This window comes from Rattus rattus, chromosome 3, assembly GCF_011064425.1.
Source record: "Rattus rattus isolate New Zealand chromosome 3, Rrattus_CSIRO_v1, whole genome shotgun sequence".
In the NCBI taxonomy this organism is placed as follows: Eukaryota; Metazoa; Chordata; class Mammalia; order Rodentia; family Muridae; genus Rattus; species Rattus rattus.
In genome coordinates this window covers 175,610,092-175,632,693 of record NC_046156.1, presented here as the reverse complement: position 1 = coordinate 175,632,693, position 22,602 = coordinate 175,610,092, and the positions used below count along the sequence as shown (strand labels likewise).

The following is a 22,602-nucleotide window of genomic DNA, read 5'->3' as shown; positions in this document are numbered from 1 at the left end:
TACAATAATTTCACCTTAAAAACAGAGTTAAGTATCACTGGTGCTTGGGCCCAAATCTTATTTCTCAAACATGGACAGTGCATGAGAACAGCCAGGTTTGGATAGCTGCAGGTTCCAGTATCTGTGGTTCTGACATCAGTAGATTCATGGACTCAACCACAGCTTAAAAATATTAACAAAAAGAATGCATCTAGGCAGATATTTTCTTCTTGCTACTCTCTAAACAATACAATGTAAGACTTATTGGTATAGATTTAATATTGTACGAGGTATAGGGCATGAATTTTAAAGTATATGGGAGACTGTTTATTTGTGGTTGTTTGTTGAGTAGATGCAATCTCTGGATACACAGAAATCCTAGAACATATTACTCACAAACATGAAGGAACAATTACATACTGGTTACTCCGATCCTGTAACAGTGGATTGAAAAGGTAGAAATGTTGGTTGAAAAACAAAATCGAAGCTCTAATACAAAAACAAAAAAACAAAATAAAATGTCCTATTATGACACAAGCAGATGTCCTCTACAAGAACTTCAGCCACCTCAGAAGTCATGCCATGTGAGTGGGTATGTATCTACGTCGTGAACTCAGTAGATTTGCTACATAGTCATTCTGAATCCCTGGAAAAGTGCAGACAAACATTAAAGAACTTCTAAACCCTGTTTTGCAAGTTTTTGTGCTTTTTATTGAAGATATTTTAAATGTGTAAAAGTACAACTATTATCAGATTTATATATTTTATATTCATTTTAAACTCATCGTTTCAATATTAAGAGAAATAGGTGCCTTTAAATTACCATTCATATTCCAGTAGTAAATTTTCTTATTGAAATATTAAAGTTGACAGCTATAAAAATGTATATCCCCATTGTAATTCATTTAAGTTTTCATCCAAATTCACATCACATGAAAGTACCACAGAAACCATAAAATAAAGCCAAAGGATCATATAAGAAGATAACTTTTTTATAATGAGAGATGTGGGAAGATTAGGTTCACTTCATAGTATGGATGTGGGCTAGATTTCTTGCCATGAGGAAAGGAACAGACAAATCAGAAAAGCTATTCACAGAAGAGGCTAATAATGCCAAATTAATGGTTTGACAAAAATAAAATATTGGAGCTTTGGGAGCAGCAAACCGTGTCTCTCTCATTAATGATAAAAGCAAAATATCACAAAGTCATTGGCCAAGTTTTTGGGTCACTACTGAAATCATGAACTGAGTCAAATATAATTAGTAGCTGATATGAGGTGCCTCTAACTACAAGTGAATACAGTAGAATCTGAATATTAATGGTTAGGGATGCTATAGGACTTTCATAGACATTCTTCTTCAATTTTAATATAAATAATACGATATTGAAATATTATAAATTAGATGCTACCAATTTAAATTTCCCACCTCTGGCCACACTTCCATTTTGGCTGCCATTTCAGCAATGCAGTTTGTAGGATCATAAGGAAAAGCTATTCCAACCAAACCTGTAGCATGCAAAATAAGGTTTTAAGATAACATTAAAACCTTAATGTTTTTAATGATATATGGTGAACATTAGAGCTATTGTTTCTTATTAATTATGGGATTCCAGGACATGGTGCAGCAGCAGCACACTGAGTACCAAGGCTTCTGCAAACAGCTATGCAGCTGTACCCAACATCAGGCTACTGTCTCACTGATTGGACACCGTAAGTCTGAAATCAAGACCTTACAGACAGAACTGAAATGTGCTCCAGGGCTCATTGTGGGAACCTCGTTTCCCTGCTGTTGGACAATTTGAGGGAGAGGGATGTGAAATTTAAATTTGGGGCCTATTTGGAGGAAGTAAGCCCTTGAAGAATACCATGGAAGGATACGTTATATTCTTCTCTGAACCTCTCTGTCTCTCTCTGTATGTCTCTCTTCTCTCTTCCCTCCTCCTCACTCCTAACCTTCCTTTTTCTTCATCTGACTTCCATGAGAAAAATCATCTATGCTGTACCATCCCCTCCTCCATGGTTCTCTCCCTTATTACAAGTACCAAACGAACTGCCTGAGTGTGGACAGATTAGCCGCTGAATCAGAGACCCAAAGCAAATACCTTCCTTCTGTTACTCTCAGGTATTTGTCCCATGGCAAAAATCTGATGAACATGCAAGGTGTTCTCAGGGTTGCTTCCTTGAGTAGGTTCTGAGGAAGAACATGTCCCATCTAAATCCCAGCATTCCTTGGCTTTTTGATGTCAATGGTCCTCTCTCTCCATCTTCACCCCATTGTTCTCCATGTTCATATCTGTGTGCTCCCTCCTTCATAGAAATCATTGCTCTACTCCAATTCAAGATGACTTCATCTTCACTACTTACACCTGGAAAGATCCTGCTCACACACTACATAATACGCTGGGACTCAGGGAAGACATGGACTAGGAAAGATGGAAGTGTATAAAATAATAATATGTTCTCATTCACATTCATTCTTTTAATGGATTCCTCTACCATTCAATGTGCTAGTTGTTCAGCGAATTTAAGTTAAAACAATTTTAAAAAAGAAAATTAAAAGTACTACTGTCCAAAAGCCCGTTTGGGGCATACTGCTCTTGTAATACTGATAGTACAACAAACACAAGACCTGGATATTAGTAACATTCACAGTTTTATGCAATTGTAAGACAGTGTAGTAGTTAGCTTACTTATCTCAAGCAGAATACCTTTTCTTTGCGACTTCTTCACTATACTTCACTGTAGACTTCTTAATTAGAATGAGTACCATTGATAAGTGGCTATTAGCCCAAATGCTTGAATTGCCCTATATGCACAGAATACATGAAACTCAAGACGGATGATCAAAATGTGAATGCTTCACTCCTTCTTTAAAAGGGGAACAAGAATAACGTTGGCAGGGAATAGGGAGGCAAAGTTTAAAACAGAGGCAGAAGGAACACCCATTCAGAGCCTGCCCCACATGTGGCCCATACATATACAGCCACCCAATTAGACAATATGGATGAAGCAAAGAAGTGCAGGCCGACAGGAACCAGATGTAGATCTCTCCTGAGAGACACAGCCAGAATACAGCAAATACAGAGGCGAATGCCAGCAGCAAAACACTGAACTGAGAATGGGACCCCGGTTGAAGGAATCAGAGAAAGGACTGGAAGAGCTTGAAGGGGCTCGAGACCCCATATGAACAACAATGCCAACAAACCAGAGCTTCCAGGGACTAAGCCACTACCCAAAGACTATACATGGACTGACCCTGGGCTCCAACCTCATAGGTAGCAATGAATATCCTAGTAAGGACACCAGTGGAAGGGGAAGCCCTTGGTCCTGCCAAGACTGAACCCCCAGTGAAGGTGATTGTTGGGGGGAGGGCGGTAATGTGGGGAGGATGAGGAGGGGAACAGCAAAATAGAAGGGGAGGGGGCAGGGTTGGTGGATGTTGGCCCGGAAACCGGGAAAGGGAATAACAATCGAAATGTAAATAAGAAGTACTCAAGTTAATAAAGATTAAAAAAAATTAGAATGAGTACACAGAGGATATCCTCCTTAATATTTTGCCACTTTCACAAATGTTATACTTAAAGGGATACAAAGGAATCATCTCTGTTAAAAGACACCTAGATAAACCCATTTCTGTCTCATTGGCCTACATGAAGTGCAATAATCATTTTCAATACTTATTTTATTATTCTTATAAAAATCTTCAAAGCTTATCCTATTTAATATTTAAATAGAATTGAAAACATCACTACATAAATTATTTAAATTAAAGTCTTATTTGTACTGTGTTTGCTTTAAATTATTCCTCTTATCATAGGCTTGTTTGCCATCTATTTTTAAATATTTTCTTGTTTCTGACAAATAATAAAACTAGAAGAGTCTAACCTAGAGCAAACAGCTTTCATGTTCTTCTGTTTTCTTTTTGCAGTAGTCACTTGTCAAATATTTACATACAGAAACCAAACTTACATGTCTAAGTTCAATGCAACCTTACTGAAGTCCTTACGTGCTAACAAATTATTAAACCAAGATACAGAAACAGGTGTATTTAGATCAGTGATGTCTCAGCACCTCCAAATAAAATAGCATCAATGATGATAAGTTTTGTATCACTTTAACCACTGTAATTCATTCTTAAAAACCTGCTCTTTCAGCCATAATTATAGAGAATACTATCGCTTTTTGAATTATAATAGGTAAATCAGATCAATAGTCTGTAAAAACCACGCATCAAAATTCCTGGTGCTGTTCATGTGTGCTTATAAGGTTATACTATAATTATTTTTCCCCACCCCTCACTGTTTCCACATTCCATTTTGCTCAGAACCTTGTGTTCAAGAGCTTTTTCTATTGTCACCATATGATTCACAGGAGCCCACTGTTAGCATCTGGGAGACACCAGAACAAAGAGTAAACTTGTTGACAATCCCTGTAATTATTTCCATTGAGATTTAGTGAGCCAGATCAACAAAGTATATGACAAAAATGAAATTTTATCTATTTGCCTGGAATGCTTTTCTCTCTTAAAAGAAACCTTACATGCGAATTATTACCTTATCTGAATAAACAAATCCAACCTGACATGTATTCAATATTATAAGTAGAAAAACTAAAGATCAGGAATAATTAACCTTACGAAACTAATAAGAGTGGTATTCACTCCGGGTCTTTGAGTACAGATCTTCTCATCAGGTTACATTACCAATGGCTATCCTTTTTTGCCTTTTCCCTCCTTTCCAACCACAATTACATCTCTATTTTGGCTCAGCACGATTCCAGTTGAACTCAGCTAAGAGCACAATACCTAACTGGAAAGTCCTTAGCTGTTGACATCTGCAAGAATGAAGAAAGATTCTAAACTTAAGCCAATGGAAATAGGCCGTTCATGATAAAACTAGAAAGATGGGTATTTTACTAGTTACTAAGATATTTAAGAAATAGTTTCACTTGCCCAAATGATATAATTCTCTATAATATGCAATTTGATACTCTGTTCAACAAATTAGAAATGAAAGTAAGCCTTTGTGGGTCACACCAACCAGAACACAGGACAAAGGTGTCCAGGAGGGAAAGATACCAATACTTATCCAACTTGATGTCATTGCAGGAGACGAAGCAGGCCCTCATAATGACAACCAAGAGATTTTAGCAATACACTGTATGGAAGTGAGACTACAAACCAGGACCCCAGTGACTCCAAAGCTGATGTTCTTTGCATTAAAGTAAAAAATTAAAGGGAGAAACAAAATAAGAAAGGGAAGGAAGAAAGTGGGGAAGAAATGACTGGGGCACTGAAAGCTATTCTACTTAAAGGAGTGGTAAAATGACACCTTAAAACATAGTTGCAGCAAATATATTTTTATTTTATTTATTTTTTAATTTATTCACTTTACATTCTGCTCACTGCCCCCCATCACCTCTTCCTACAATCCTCCCACCCCCTCTTCTTCTCCTCTGAGAGGGTGGGGCCCCTTAATATCTCCCCCATCCTGACACACCTTTACAAGGCTTGGCACATCCTCTCCCACTGAGAACAGAGAAGCCAAACAAGTAGAAAAACATATCCCACTTACAGGCAACAGCTTTTGGCATAGACCCTCTCCAATTGTTCTGGACCCACATGAAGATCAAACTATACCTCTTCTATATATTTGCAGGGGCCCTATATCCAGCCTGTGTAAGCTCTTTGGTTGGTCATTCAGTCCCTGAGAGCCCCAAAGGGTCCAGGTTAGTTGACACTGTTGGCCATCCTATGAGGTTTCTATCCCCTTTGCGGCCCCAATTCTTCCTCCTATTCTTCCATGAAAGTTCCCAAGCTCCATCCACTGTTTGGCTGAGGGTGTCTGCATCTGTGTGAGTCAGCTGCTGGGTGAAGCCTCTCAGAGGAGAGCCATACTAAACTCCAGTCTGCAAGCATAACAGAGTACCAAAAATAATGTCACGAATTGGTTCTTACAGAAAATATATTTAAACCAAAGACAAGCTGAAACAGGTCACACCACATAAAGTCAATGTCACCTCTTCCAGTAATTGCTCTCAGTCATCCTTATTGATTTAATCTGATTGTTTTGTTTTCCATTGGCAGTTGCTTGATGATAGCTTTTGGTGATTAACTACACTGTGTATATGCACTACACTATAAACACATCTATTGATGCACTTAAACAAAAGAGCAAGATCTGACTTCTCCTGGGCAATTAACTAACATAAGTTAGATCTCAATTCACAATCACAAGACCCCCTCTTATCTGAAGTGGCCAGAGCAGAGCCTATATTCCTGTACACACATGGTTTCCAATTGTAAAGAAAGGTTTAAAAAAGAAAATAATTACTAAAAAGAATGATGTGCAGACCAGTGCTTCATTTGTAGCAGCATTAGGCATAAAGATGTTCAGTGTTTACTCCTGCCTAAGTAAAAAAAAAAATCAGTCTCAATTAATAACTAGACTATCATCCATTTATTAAATTAATATTTTAATTGTGTGCCGCTATTTGTCAGATTCTGCACTATATCCTATAAATGTATATATGAGCAAGAAAAGCATATTTGGCAGTTTGCTTCCTGCTGGATTGTAGATGAAATATTTTCAATGGAATGGGGAATTCTTGCATAACAAGATATTGGTGATTGTCCGGCAAGAGGTTCACCCACTCAAGACTTTTATTTTACTAGGCTTGAAATCTGGTGTGGTAAAAGATGAAGTAGGTGCTTATGGAAAAGAGTCTAGAAGACATTCTTTTGTTAAGGTTAAAAGAAGGATAGTCTGAACAGAAAGGAAAGGAACTTGATACCAGGTAAGACTCCTTCAAAGTCATGGGCAGAATGGCAAGGCTCAGGTTGATCCAGAGGACTAGGAGTGAGACACTCTCTTGGGGAAAGGATGAGGCACATTTCAGGGGACTGAGATAGTCCCTTTGCAGATTTGCAATTCAGGGCTTGAATGACTTTAAAAAGATAGATAGATAGATAGATAGATAGATAGATAGATAGATAGATAGATAGATAGATAGATAGATAGATAGAGCTTCATATAGCCTGGCCTGATCTGCAACTTTCTATGTACTAAGGATGACATTGGGTTTCCTGACCATCCTGCCTCTCCCTCCCCAGTGCTATGATTACAGGTATTTACTGCTATGTTCCAGTTTATGTAGTTCTAGGGATTGGACTCAGGATTTTATGCTTGCTAGGTAAAAAATACTCTTTCAATTGAACTATACCCTCAAGTCCCTCATCTGATAGCTATATGTTCATATCTGGTTGTGTAGGTGAGTTCCAACTTCTGGAGTGAATTTTAAATAAGATCTGGCATCATGTTACTTGATATTCAGTCTCATAGCTTCCTGCCTCAATCATTTCTAGAAGTTTCAAGGCAAACGTCTACCATTGAAAACCAGTAGAGTAAGAGTGGGTGGAAAAATTATGCAAGATTCTACTGAGAATTTTCATGAAGTCTTCATAAGTCTGTATCTACCACAGTAACAGAAGAGAGACCTTTTTCAAGAACAGCAGATCTCCTGCATATGATTATATACCAGGAATTTGGTCAAAAGATCTTAATCATAGATCACACCCACATGTTTGCTAAGTGACTGATGACAATTAACTTCCTATGGGAAATGATGATGGTTTCTGAGAAAGAAAGGAAGGGAAAAGAGAAAGAAGTAAAGAAGGAGGGAAGGAAGGAAGGAAGGAGGGAAATAAGGATTTATGTACCTGTACATTGAGTTGAAACGGATTCAACTGAGCAGACTGGACAGTGCTTGTTAATGATTCCACTGACGTCAGATGGTGTCTATTGCAATCAGCTATTTTTATAAATCAATTTGAAATGCAGCAGCTGTTTCTGCCCTGAATTAAATCACAGAGTACCAGTTAAATGCATGCCTGACCATAAGGCAGATGACCAAGCACTTCTGGATTATATTAAATAGAACATGAGGGGTTTTTTTTAACTTGGTGATTTTTTCTTGCAGCATTTGTAAATAAAAAAGAAAGGGACTATTTTGCTTTGTTTGTTGGAGAGTGACTACAAGAAAGCAGAGCATAGAACAAGGCAATAGTTCACAAAAGACAAGAATTGTCATCTCCAGACCAGAAAAGATATGAGCCCAACATTTCTTCATGAAAAGTAAAGGGGTGTTCAAATGTGGGCAGAGTTCATCTAAGCCCTGAGACTTTAAAAGACAGTATCTATGAGTTTTGCAATCACAGTTTATTAAGAAATAAAACTGGGTATATTTTGATGAAGATTTTTGTGAGAGTATCTCTTGCATCATCAGACAGGGGTCCCGTGTCAGAAGATTTATTTATAAGCATGCAGCATGAGATGCTTACTGACAGTGACAGCAGAATTCCCTGTATATATAGACATATTTTCACATCCTTTCATATGGTTAATGTTATACTTTTAAATTTTATTTTCCCCTTTTACTGTAAATAGGGTCTTTTCTCATACAATATACTCTGATTAATTTCCCCTGCCTCTATTTCTCTACCCTCCCCATCTTCCCTCCTATCTGGATCCATTTCCTTGATGCTTTCTTTATTTTATTATTATCAATCAATTAATTAATTTACATATCAAACAATATGCCCCTTCCGGGTTACCCTATTGCTGCTTTCTAATGAGAGCATTAGAAAAGAATAGACTTCTTAGAGATAGCAAGAAAACATAAAATAAAGTGCAATATTAGAAAACAAAAACCATCTCATTGATGTTGGACAAGGCAACCTAACAGAACGAAAAGAACTCAAGAGAAGTCATAAGAATCAGAGACCAAATCATTCACACACTCAGGAGTTCCATAAATCACTAAACTGAAAGTCATAATATATACACAGAGGACTTGATGCTGACTTGTGCAGACCCTGTGCTTACTGCTTCGGTCTTTGAATTCATGCTGCTTTATTTACAATAGCCAGAAATTGAAAACAACCTAGATGTCCCTTAACAGAAAAATAGAGAAGATGTGGTACACTGCACACTGGCGTATTACTTAGCTGTTACAGAAAGTGGCATCATGAAATTTCCAGGCAAATAGATGGAACTAGAAAAAAGAATCACTATGAATGAGGTAACCTGAACCCAGAGAGGTCAATATCATGGCTTTTCTGCTCTAATGACTTGATCATGTGGTTTTATTCTTTCAGTTTTTTAATATGGTAGACTTACATATGTTGAACTATCCCTGAATCTCTGGGATTAAGTCTATTTGATAATAGTGGATGATCTTTTTGATGTGTTCTTAGATTTATTTAGTTTACAAGTATTTTATTGAGAATTTTTGCACCTATGTTCATATAGTCTGTAATACTCTTTCTTTGTTGGATCTTTATGTAGTTTACATATTGAGGTAACCGTTACCTAATAAAATGAACTGGGTAATGTTTCTTCTATTTCTATTTTATGAAATGATTTGAGGAATGTTGATATTGATATTGGTAGAACCCTGTGGTAAAACTATCTGGCTTTAGAATGTTTTGGTTGAGAGACTTTTAATGACTGCTTCTATTACATTAGGATTTATAGGTACTCTTAAATTGCTTAAATGGTATTGAATTAACTTCAGTAAGAGGCATGTATTAAAAACTTTATCCATTTATTTTTAACTTTTCATTAGATGAAGTATAAGTCTTTAAAGTATGTCTTTGTGAGTTTCTGGATTTCCTCAGTGTTTGTTCTTCTGTCATCTTTTCTCATCTTGCTACGATAGCAAGCACCAATCATTAGTATCATTAACACTATTAATGATACTCAGTTATGCTAGGAGACAAGACCGTGTTGTCCTCTGAGAGGCTCCACTCAAACACATACAGACATCCACAGCCAGACAGTGGATGGAGCTTGAGGACTCTTGTGGAAGAATAGGAGGAAAGATTGCAGGCTCCAATGGGATTAGGAACTTCACAGGAAGACGAACAGAGTCAACTAACCTAGACCCTTGGAGCTCTCAGAATTTAAACCACCAACCAAAGAACAAACATGGGCTGGATCTAAACCTCCCCACACATAGATAGCAGATATTCAGCTTGATCTTCATGTGATTCTGAACACCTGGAACAGGGCTATCCCAAAAGCTATTGATTGTAAGTGGGATATGTTCCACTAGCTGGTTGCCTTGTCTGGCATCAGTAGGAGAGGAAGAGCCAAGCCTTGAAGAAACTTATGTGCCAGAGTGGGAGGGATACCCTGGGGGATCCCCACTCTCTCAGTGAAGGAGACCAGAAATGGGGAAGAATTGTGAGAAGGGATCACTGGGAGGGAGGCAGTGAGAGACATGTAAAGTGAATAAGTAAGAAAAAAATAATTAAATGTTAAAACCCAAAAGTAATAAGTAGATAAATTATGAAGAGAAAAGACATAAAGCAAATGAATGCCCAAAAGACAGCATCACACAATGGATGCTCAAGAAGTCTCAAACATGGCAAAAAGGTTGGAAAACAACACTGACCAAGAATTCTCACACCTTTTTTGAGTTTTTGGTTGTTGTTGTTGTTATGGTGGTGGTGGTGGTGGTGGTGGTGGTGGTGGTGGTGGTGGTGGTGGTGGTGGTGGTGGTGGTGGTGGTGGTTAGATAGTCTTTGACTCCGAGTGAAAACACTGTCACCCAGATGGAAAATTTTCATTTAAACATTTCATGCATATTAATAGATATACATTTATTATAAGTATTTTTAGGTAGATAGTTAATAGTTATGGTTCTTTGGTACTTTTGCAGACATCCTGGTTGTTACTCTTCTTTTTGTTAACAGCTCAATGCAGCTTAAGATCTAAAATGGCAATCCTTTCCAGCACCATTCTTTTCTCTCAGGATTGTGTGTCGTACCCAGGGTCTTTTCTGGTTCCATGTGGATATCAGGGTAATTTTTTTCCCATTCTGTGAAGAATGAGATGGGAGTTTTTGAATGGAATTGTACTATCTATAAGCAATCTTCAGGAAAATTGTTATTTTTTACAATTCCATCAGTGCTGAGCATGGAATGCCATTTTTTAAAACAGAAATGTCTTTCTCCATCTTCCTTCAGAGGTTTAAGATGCTATTCACTTCCTTGCCTAAGTTTATTCCTAGAGATTCGATTTGCTTTGAGGATATTGTGAATAGTGCGAGGGTACTCCTGCTCTCCTCTGCATATTTGTTGGTGTTGTGTAGAAAAGCGACTGATTTCTGATAATTGATACTTTATTCTTCCCTGTTTCTGACATGTTTATCACTTACAGATATTTCCTGGTAGATTTTTGGGGCTCCTTAATGTATAGCATCCTGTCATCTGGAAAGAGGGAGAGTTTGACCTCCTCTTCCCCTCTTTAAATCCTTTACTTTCTCCTTCTTGCCTTACAGCTCTAGCTGATGCTTTCAGAACAGCATTGGAAAGGGATGAGGACACTAGATATCTTTGTTTTATTCTTTATTTCAGTGGAATTGCTTCAAGTTTGTCTCCATTTAGGACGCTGTTGACTGTGGGTTTCTTATACACAACTTTCACTATACTGAGGCCTGTGTCCTCTAGTCCTACTCTCTCTGGAACTTTTAGGCTATTTTTCAATCTATTGAGATGATTATGTGATTTTATTTTTTACTTAAGTCCATAATACAGTTTTAAGTCTGTTGCACTTCTTGACTGGTGTGTGCTGAACCATCTCTGCATCTTAAAGATAAAGCCAACGTAATTATGGTATGAGATTTTGTATGTATGTCTGTATTCTGTTTGCAAGTATTTTATTGAGCATTTTAAACTTCATGTTCAACAAGGATATTAGCCTGTAGTTGTCTTTCTGTGGGTTTTTACCTCATTTGGGTATTACAGGGATATTGGCTCCATAGAAGGAGTTTTGGCGTGCAACTCCTGTTTCTTTTTATTTTGTTGTTTTGTTGTTGTTGTTGTTGTTGTTGTTGTTGTTTTAAGTTTAAGAAGGACTGAAAGTAGTTAAACTCTGCTGTCAATCTATGTTTCTTTTTATTTTGTTGTTGTTGTTGTTGTTGTTTTGCTGTTGTTGTTGTTGTTGTTGTTGTTTTAAGTTTAAGAAGGACTGAAAGTAGTTAAACTCTGCTGTCAATCTCCTTGGCCCTAAACTTTTTTTCTTAGCTAGAAGACTTTATTTTACTATTTCAATCTTATCGTTTATTATGGGTCTGTTTGGGTTGTTGATTTTATCTTGGTTTAATTTTGGTGACTTGACTGAATCTAGAAATTCATCTATTTCTTCAGATTTTTCACTTTAAAGGAATCCAGTTTTTTTAAGTATTCATTACAAAATTCTGAATTTCTTTGGTGTCTGTCGTAATGTTTCCTGTTTGCTTCTGATTCTGTTAATTTCAGTCCTTTCTCTTTTGTTTAGATGGGCTAGGAGCTTTGTAAAATACAGGTGGAGATGAGAAGGAATAAACTTTCAAATTCAATACTCTGTCTTGTTCTCGAAGATAAGTACATACATTTCAATAAGGCCTTTTGATTGCGCTTTATCATTCCCAAATTTTAAATTGCAAATGATAACATTGGCTTCTAAATGTCACCCATCATGGTGAATTGGCTTTTCACCTTTTTAAACCATTTGCTTCTCTTGCTTCTAAAATGTCAAATGAGAAGTCTCCTGATAACAAAGCAAGACACATTGTTTTTATTCCTGCCCAGAAACCATAATACTTAGCAAACAATTCTTCAGAAGCTTGTTTTAATCTGTAAAAGCTTGCGTATGTTGGCTGAGCCTACTTACGCACCTTTTAAGTTCAGTTAATTAGTACATTCTAAACCCTGCAATACAAGCACGTTGTATTTGTTTTACAATTTCATTTTATTTATTATTTATTATTTGCTCTTGGTGATTTATTTTCCCACCTCTATGGAGCTAAAGCATCATGCCTTAAAATGCCTTAAAATGGCTTCATTTGATGAATCTCTTGTTTTGTCCTCCCCCTGTTCCAGGTATATAATTGTTTGTTTTGTAAAATGAAGGCAGAGCAATTGAAAATGGAAAAAAAGAGAAAAAAACAGACAACGAACTTCCGTTTCATGGCTTGTTTGCGTTAAACTTTAAGCTATCAAACCCACCTAATGCCAGCACCTCGGACTCAGGGATTGTTGAGAGACCTGAGTCATTATGCCAGCTCTTTCATCAAAGCTCAAATGGAAATTGTTATGCTATGACATATGGGAATTGAATCAGTTATTGATAGGTTGGATGATTTATTTATAAGTGTATTCATTTGGTCATTTGGTCAGCACATATCTATAGAGTATTATGTTCTAAGCACTAAACAGATAAATAAGCCAGTTTTTCACCTTGACAAGTTATTATGTAAATGAAGGACAGAATATGTCAATAGCTCCGTAAGTAAAGGCTACCTCTTTTCTTTTCAATTCAATTTTGAAAATAATTGCCTGAAAGTTTAAAACTAATATCAATAAGTAACCCAATAACTCTTATGTAACAAATTGTAAAACTAATATTTCTCTAAGGCATAGTTATCCTTCACTGAGGTCATATGACTACTAAGTTTTTACCCTCTTGTTCAGTATCCTTCCACTATTTAAATGTAAGACCAGTTTCATAGGGTTTTATTGCCATGAAGAGACACCATGACCAAGGCAACTCTTATAAACAAAAACATTTAATTGGGGCTGGTTTACAGGTTCGGAGGTTTAATCTATTATCATTATGGTAGAGAAACATGTGCAGTCAGACATGGTGCTGGAGCAACCAAGAATTCTACATTTTGATCCAAAGGCAGCGAGGAGGAGACTCTCTTTAGCATTGAGCAGAGCCCACCTGGACAGTGATACATTCTCCAACAAGGCCACAGATACTTCAGTGATGTCACACCTCCTAATATTGTCATAGCCTATGGGCCAAACATTCAAACACATGAGTCTATGGTGGCCAAACCTGGTCCAACCCCCACAGTAATATGAGATAGAGGGAAATGTGGTACCCTTGTACAAAACAAATCCTTGTAATGATCTTTACCTGAGAAGTTGTATGCATTGGTTTGTTTTTCCTTTTCATCTCTCAGAAAAGGACATTGGTATTTTGACCAACTCTGATAGTCTGAGCTTTCTACCTAGAGGAAACATGCCACTGTCAGTCAGTTTACTGATAAACATGTTAACATAAGGCTTGAGAACTCCTTTACCATGAGGAGAAAGTAAAAGAATAGGCAGAGTCATATTATATATTTAAAATATGTCTGGAAGAATATGGAAGAAATTTGTAATGTCAGATGCTTCTCGGGCTATGAATAAGGGGCTGAGAATGGTGAATGAAGGGATATTTTAATGCTGTGCCTTTGTGGACATTTTTTTTTTTGGTTCTTTTTTTTTTTTTTTTCAGAGCTGGGGACCGAACCCAGGGCCTTGCGCTTCCTAGGCAAGCGCTCTACCACTGAGCTAAATCCCCAACCCTTTGTGGACATTTTAAACATTTGAAAACACAAACATATTATTGGTTTCAACATGGACATTAATGACTAAAAATTTCCTTTTTTAAAAAAAATCCCCTAAGTTGCCTATTTTAGCTGAATTTCAAGCATTTCCATAGGTCTAGATCTCTTCTAGATTGTCGATCTCCAACTTCTCCATCACTTCCCATCCAGTCAAGTCAGTATTCTCTTGTAGTACCCCTTCATTTCATTGCTTCTATTTTTATCATCATGGCAAGTACCCATACTCCTCTGTTTGCTACACACCACATTCCCAATTTATGCCTTCTTTTCTTAAGCTCAAAGTAGTTGAAAGGCTCTGGGGAAGCTGCTTTGCCAACAAGTCGAAGAAACAGGGGGTCATCTATGAATAATGACTTTCCCCCCTGAATTCTACCCTTGCATCTTCTTTTTCACATAGATTAAAGTTGGTATTTCTGAATAAGTTAAAATGCAAGTCGATATAAAAATAATGTGAAACTGTTTTCAATTCTCAGCTGTTTTCTCCATATTAACCTATGGTCTTAGTTGAGGTCACAGGATAGGTGAATACTTCAAATACAGAAATATATATCCCATCTTTGAGGGTAAGGGAGGTCACCTTCTTTCACATGTCCCCAAGATTAAAATAATAAAATATGCTTTATTCATACTGGGGTAGAATTAAGGACATCTCAAAACTATGTGATTTATTCCTCATCCCAGACAACTAGTTAGAAACTCAAGAAATAGTCTCCTCATAAAAGAAAAAAGTTATCTTTAATACATTCCTGTGATTTTATGGAGACTCCTGCTGCCTTTGTGTCTTTGAGTCCAGGAATTTGACTATTGCATGCAAAAATGACATTTTAAATGAATCATTGGTCACCGGTATCAGGGAAGGAATACCTTGCTTCAAAGTGATGCTTGATCTTTGAGTGAGGGCCTTACAGCGAATCTAGAATATGAGACAAAATGCATTAGAATAATTTTCAAAAGGTAGAAAATATTGCTTTTTAATAGGATTCACAAAAGTATCAGCAATGATTTTACTGATGCTTTTCTTTTGAAAGCATTTTGAGAAGTCTTTCACTAGAATTTAGGCAGGTACTCAGAAACCAGGGGCAATGTACTCATGTTGCTTACTTATGCCTGAGCATTTCCTATGAAACCCTTTCAGAGAATGGGCTATAAGGCATTTATATATGTTTTTGTTTTGAACCACTATTTTAATTGTGTCTTCTGAATTTTATGGGCTGCTTCTCCAAATACTCTACATGTTCCTTGGGGCAGGGGCAGGAGGTAGGGATTGAGTCTTAATCTGTCGCATCTGTCTTCCTGTCTAATAAACAGTATATCTTCAAGAAATGGTTATTAAGAAGCTTGGAAAGCTATATGGAGGTAACCATAGACGACCTAGTAGGTGAGAGAAATATCCAGATTTGTATTCATAAAGGACAGTGTTCTTAAAATGAAAAATCTATTGAGCCCAACAAAATATGAAGATACAGATAAATATTGTCTGCTTGCTCTTAAAGCCGAAAATGACCATGTATCCAGTGCATATAATAACTTTTAGGGAACAGATAATTATTATAGTTCGCTAATCATGATCAATGAAGATAACAGATTTAAACAGGTTGACAGATTTTTTTTAAGGGAGAAATGAAAGAACAGATAAAGGGGAAAGTAAGACAATAAGGTAATGAGCCAAGGTAAAGAACCAACAGATAGATGAATGTAGAGGATGAGGTGGGTCCACAGTTCTAGTGTTCATTTAGGCTGTGAAACTCAGAATTAACTATTACCAAACAGCTCAGTGAGAGTTTGACGTTTGAGAAGGAAAGATTCCATCTTTCTGCTGAGTTCAGTGACCACTGTTAGGCACCTACATGCTTGACTCTTGCATGACTAGCCTCCGCCTTCTACTACACAGTTACAGTACAATAGCCCAGAGTACTCGTGCAACCATCCTGAGACCTGACCTTTTTTATGAAGTACCTGAATGCTTATCTTTATTTTAACCTCATCCCCGAAATTCATATTATAGAGACTTGTGTATTTAAATTAAAAACATTCTGTTCCATAGAAGTAGGGTTTTTTCTTTTTCTAATTTAATCATTTTTAAAGTCCAGACTTTATCCCCCTCCTCGTCTACCCTCTGACTGTGCCACATCCCATACCTCCACCCCCATCTCCATGAGGATTTCTCAACCCAATGCCCACCCCGCCATACTCTCCAGTCCCTGGGGGCTCCAGTTTCTTGAAAGGTAGGTGCATCTTCTCTGAGTCCAGACCCAGCAGTCCTCTGCTGTATGTGTGTTGGGGGCCTCATATCAGCTGGTGTATGCTGCCTGGTTGGTGGTTCAGCGCCTGAGAGATCCCAGGGATCCAGGTTAGTTGAGACTGCTGGTCTTCTTATAGGGCCTTCCTCCTCCTCAGATTCTTCCAGCTTTTCCCTAATTCAACCACAGGGGTCAGAAGCTTCTGTCCATTGGTTGGGTATAAATATCTACATCTGACTCTTTCAGCTGCTTGTTGGGTCTTTCAGAGGGCAGTCATGCTAGGCTCCTGTCTGTAAGTACATCATAGCATCAGTAACAGTGTCAGGCCTTTGGATCTCCCCCTGTGCTAGATCCCACTTTGAGCCTGTTGCTGGACCTCCTTTGTCTCAGGCTCTTCTCCATATTTGTCCCTGCAGTTCTTTCAGACAGGAACAATTCTAGGTTAGACTGTGGGATGGCAGATGCATCCTTCCTCTTGATGCCCTGTGTTTCTACTGGAGGTGAGCTCTATGACTTCCCTCTTCCCACTGTAGGGCATTCAAATTAAGGTCCCTCCCTTTGAGTCCTGAGAGTCTCTCACCTTCCTGGTCTCTGGTTTTACTTGATGGGAAAAAAAGATGTATTGGTTGAAGACTATATAGTGACAATGTCTATCTATTATTAAAAGTGGCTTTTCACAGATTTGCAGACATTATATTTTGTCTTTTCCACTTATTATTTCATTTCATCTCCCCAAAGTTTTCAGTTTTTATTGTTATGATTCTACAAATAAGTCATAGGACAGAATCAACCAAATGCAACCACAGCACACACGTAAGATTATACTAGTAAGCTTTCTGTGCAGTTAATAGTATTATGAATATATCTAAGTTGTTAGGGACAAGGAGGCCTCATAGACTGTGTTGGAATTCACAGAAGCCAGCAAAGTTCTTTTGTGGCTGCTAGGAGTTAGTGAGAGCACAAATGAAAATGATATTCCCATGAAAAAATACCCAGAAGTTTGGAGGCTAAGTGACTTTTCATCCCAAAGTTATCAACTATTACAATTTGTTTATATGTATGGAATATATCTCACATACACTATGTATGTATTTCAAGAAGTGCTGACTCACAAAATTATTTATTTTGAAGTTTTCTGTTTTGGTTTTTTGTTTGTTTTTTTTCTTATTTATTTATTTATTTATTTATTTATTATTTGCTTATTTTAAATCCCAACTGCTGGCTCTCCCAGTCTTCCCCCTTCCACGTACCTCCCCATGTCCCTTCTGCCTGTCTCCCCTGAGAGGCTGGAGGCCCCTTCTGGGTACCCCTGACCCTGGCACATTAAGTCTCTGCAGAGCTGAATTCATCCTCTCCTAATAGGCCAGAGACAGCTCCACTAGAAGAATATATTTGGGCTTGAATTTATTTGTATGAGGAAAATATTCAAGGCCTACCTCAGGATCTACATAGTATGAACAAAGAACAACATGTACAAAAATCCAACTGTTAGAAGCAGGTGGCCAAAGACAGAGGTGAGCATGAGACACGATGTGCCCTGGTTACCATAGAAATGCCTATGGTCTTTCAGTTTAAGGAATGGGGCTCAAATCAATCTGTGTAGACCTAGAATAACTCCTGGTGTCTACACTGAATATTTGCAAAGCCTTTTCTCCATAACTAAGTTATTCCAGAAATAACAAGCTACCATTTTGTGTAGTTATTATATGTTGGGTGATCAAAGGAAAATAACACTATGGATTATTAAGTCGTCTTAATAAAAATTTAATGGATAAAGAATGGATGACCCAGATACTAAAGGACACATAAGTGGGTATTAGCCATAAAGTACAGAATAACCACACTACAATCCAAAGACCCAAAGAGCTAAATAACAAGGATGACCCAAGAGAGGATGCTTGAATTTCACTCAGAAGAGGAATAAAATAGTCATCAGAGGTGGCTGGAGGGAGGAAGTGGATGGGAGAGGATGAGGAGGGTAAGGGCAAGGGATGAGGTGTAAGGAAATCTGGGAAGAGAGGGCCTAGAGAGTGACCAGAAATTAGTGTGGAGAGCTCTCTAGAGCATGCCAGAGATCTGGGATAGGGGAGGCTCCTGGAAATCTATGAGGGTGACTCTAGCTAAGACTCCTAGCCTAAAGTAGCCACCTCCTGTAGCCAGGCAGGATTCCCAGGAGAGGGATAAGCATAACAATCTCCACACAGAATCTTCAATCCAGAATTTGTCCCAAGAAGTGCAGAAACAAAAATGGGGCAGAGACTGAGGGAATGGCTAACCAATGACAAACCCAAATTGAGACCCATCCCATGGGCAAGAACCAACCCTTTACGCTATTAATGATACTCTGCTATACTTGCAGACTGAAGCCTAGAATAACTGTCCTCTGATAGGCTCAACCCAGCAGCAGATGGAAACAGATACTAACACCCACAGCCAAATATTAGAGTGGGTTCAGGAGTCTTGTGGAAGAGTTAGAGGAGGGACTTAGGGACCTGGAAGGGATAGGGACTCCATAAGAAGACCAACTGAGTCAACTAACCTAGACTCTTGGGAGCTCCCAGAAACTGAACTACCAACCAAAGAACATATATTGGTTGGACCTAGGCCCCCTACACATATATAACAGATGAGCAGCTTGGTTTCCATGTGGGTCCTCCAATAACTGGAGTGGGCGATATCTCGACTCTGTTTCCTGTCTGGGATTCTGTTCCCCTAACTGGGCTGCCTTTAGTGGCCTTAGTAGGAGAGCATATGCCCAGTTCTGCAGTTACTTGATGTGGCCAGGATAGGTTGGTATGGAAGGGGAGGGGGAATTGGAGAGGGACTGTGTAAGAGGGGGAATTGGAAAGGGGGATGCTGTGATAAGAATGAAATACAGTATAACCATGCTATGATATACAGCTCAAAGAAGCTAAGTAATAGGATGGGCCCAAGGGAGGAGGCTTGAGACTCACTCAAAAAGGGAAATAAAATTGATATCAAAAGTGGATGGAGGAAGGAAACTAGGTGGGAGAAAGGAACAGGGATGCGGATCAGATGTAGATAGAGGGTGGTAGGAGAGATGTGGGAAAGAGACCAGAAATCAGTGGGGCCATCTCTGGGACTAGCCAGAGACCTGGGATGAAAGAATCGCCCAGGAGTCTACGGGGGTGACCCTAGCTGAGACTCAAAGTAGCTGGAGATATGGAGACAGAAGTGGCCACTTCATGTAACCAAGTGGGACTTCTATTAGGGAGAGGGTGACACCGACCCACTCACAAAATGTTCCACCCAAAATTTGTCCCCTACCTACAAGATGCAAAGGGTTAAAGATGGAGTAGATATCAAGAGAATGTCCAACCAATTTCTAGCCCAACTTGAAACCCATCCCATGAGAGAGATTCAGCCCCTGACACTATTAATGATACTCTGCTATGCTTGCAGACAGGAGCCTAGCATAAATGTCTTCTGAGAGGCTTCGTCCAGCAGCTGATGAAAACAGACCCACAGCCAAACATCTGGGGGAGCTCTGGATGACATGTGGAAGAGTGGGGGATAGGATCGAGGAGCTGGAGGAGTCAAGGACACCACAAGAAGACCTACAAAGTCAACTAACCTCAGCCCATGGGCACTCACAGACACTGAGCCACCAACTAAGAACATGCAGGGACTGGATTTAGGCCCTCTACACACTGTGCAGCTTCGTCTTCATGTGGGTTCCCTAACAATTGGAGCGAGACCTGTCTCTGACTCTGTTGCCTGCCATTGGATCCCTTTCCCCTAGTTGGGTTCTCTGGTCAGGCCTCAGTGGGAGAGGATGTGCTTAGTCCTACTGTTACTTGATGACCAAAGGTGGAGTGGTACTAAAGGGGGCTTCCCATTTTCTGAGGAGAGGGCAGGGGAAGATGGTGGAAGAGATTTGTGAGGGTGGGAGTGGAAGGAGAGGGGGGAGGGAGGATTTCAACTAGGATGTAAAGCAAGTAAGTAAGTAAGTATATAAATGGGAAAAAAAGAAAATAAATAAAAAATAATTTCCTGCCCCTAGAGACATTGCAGGTATGGCTGCTGTGTCACATGTGTGTCAATAGGTGACAGAGAGGAGAGAGGCTATGAGTAATTTTGGTGTTCTGTTAGCATCTGAATGATTAGTAGCCTACCATTCTCTGAAAAAATGTTAGCCTGAGATAACCACCAGTCTAGCGCCAGGGACAAGACCAGGATCTAGCCTGAGATGACCACCAGTTTGGCACCTCTCAGGCTTGAGTGAACTCCCAGGACCTGGAACAAGCCAGAGTCCAAAAGAACCCTGACTGGAATCAAGGGCCAGGAGATGGGGAGAGTGAGCCTGAGACAGATGACCTCTACACAGGGCCACCAGGGTAGGCCAGGCAGATGAGAGTCAAGCACCATACAACCACTAGACTGGTGCCATGGAGCCCAGGCAGAGAGCTAGTCTGGGATGACTACCACATGCACAAGCAGAGCAAAACACTCCTAAGAGCAGTCCTGAGGTAACCCCAGACTCTCAGAGGCGCCACAAAGAGGAACAAGTAAATGGTGGAGAAATGGAAAAGAAAAACAAACAAGGAGGTGAGACACAATGAAGAGAGACAGAACTGGAGACTGGAGGCTTGAGGGTAGTGAAGGACACCTTGGTGTTAAGTAGCCAGTGATGCCACCTGGAACCATAGTGGCGTCCTGGCCTGTGGTGCCATTGAAGCATGTATCTGGGATCATGGCCCTGCAGCAGCAGAGGTCTGTAAGCACCAAATTCCAGGCAGACATATTGATGTCTGAAGGCTGTGCAGAACTGGCTACATCATGGGAGAGCTGGCTCTGAGGCATGAAAGCTGACCCTGCCCCTAGCCAATGCAGTACGTGAGAGAATATGCTCTGCTCGTTTCCAGGAGTTGCAGGTGAGCCAGCCCTCACCACCACCATCACCAAGGATACATGCTGGGAGAGCTGGCCCTACCATTCATCTCCCATACAGTGGCTCATGGACAAGAAAGATATACACTCCTCTCCCTCAGCCCTCACCCCTGCAGCAGGTAGGAGAAATGGCCCCTATGGGGTCATGAGATTGGGAGAATTGTCCTGACCCTTCACAGCAGAAACACTAGGAGAGCAAGCCCCACACCTCACCTGCACAACAGAGTAGAGCTGTCCCTGGTTGAGGAAGTTGCTAGCCCTGAGGGGGTATTAGCAGAAGAGTCAGGGCGCTGACCAGCTCAGATACCTCTCTAGCCCAGATCCAAGGCTTTGAATTAGCCCACTCCAACATCTACTCCATCAATGAACTGCTGGAGTGCATGAAGATCCAGCCCTACCGATCCAAAAACTAAAGGATCTCCATGACACAAGGCAACAACAAAATATCTGAGAGGAGTCCTAGCAAGAATCCAGTATTGGCAGAGTAGCAGAAGCCAGAGGCCTCTTACCAGACCAAGAAGCCGTTAGAGTGAACATTTGCAAACAAAGAAGTGTGCACAAAAGGGGATACTGAGGATCACACTGTGGCACACTGTGATAGCTTCCACAATGAGATTTTTTTTTCTGTTCAGAGAGAGGTTGTAAGAGTGGAGTGTGGGTATGGGGAGAGGGGAAGTGAGTGAGATTGTGGCGCAGGATGTGAACAGAACCAATGAAGAGTTTAAAAAATATTTCTTTACATTTTCTCAATTTTATATTTAATATATTTAAATTTTTGGTTGGTCCGTGCCATGAAATATCTGTTAAGTTCTCTGGAGCTGTAACCTCCACTCTCTGGGATCTAACTTAATGTAATGAACATGCACTAATATCTCGTGAGCACAGACATTGTTCTCCTGCTTCTGATAACACATTTCTACAAAAGCTATACTGAATTTTCTTAAAGTTGCCAGTGAAGACATTGTCCATTTCTTTATTCCCTGTCTACAACAGAGACTATCGGTTCTTGTCAAATATTTTTAGAGGT

The 22,602-nt window shown here is 39.4% G+C and overlaps 1 non-coding gene across 1 annotated transcript; it reads left to right on the top strand.

Moving 5' to 3' along the window:
* The first annotated feature begins 20,677 nt into the window (after nucleotides 1-20,677).
* LOC116897557 lies at nucleotides 20,678-20,804 on the top strand. The gene has a single exon (XR_004387570.1). It is a non-coding gene; the product is annotated as a small nucleolar RNA SNORA17 (small nucleolar RNA).
* The last annotated feature ends 1,798 nt before the right edge of the window (nucleotides 20,805-22,602 follow it).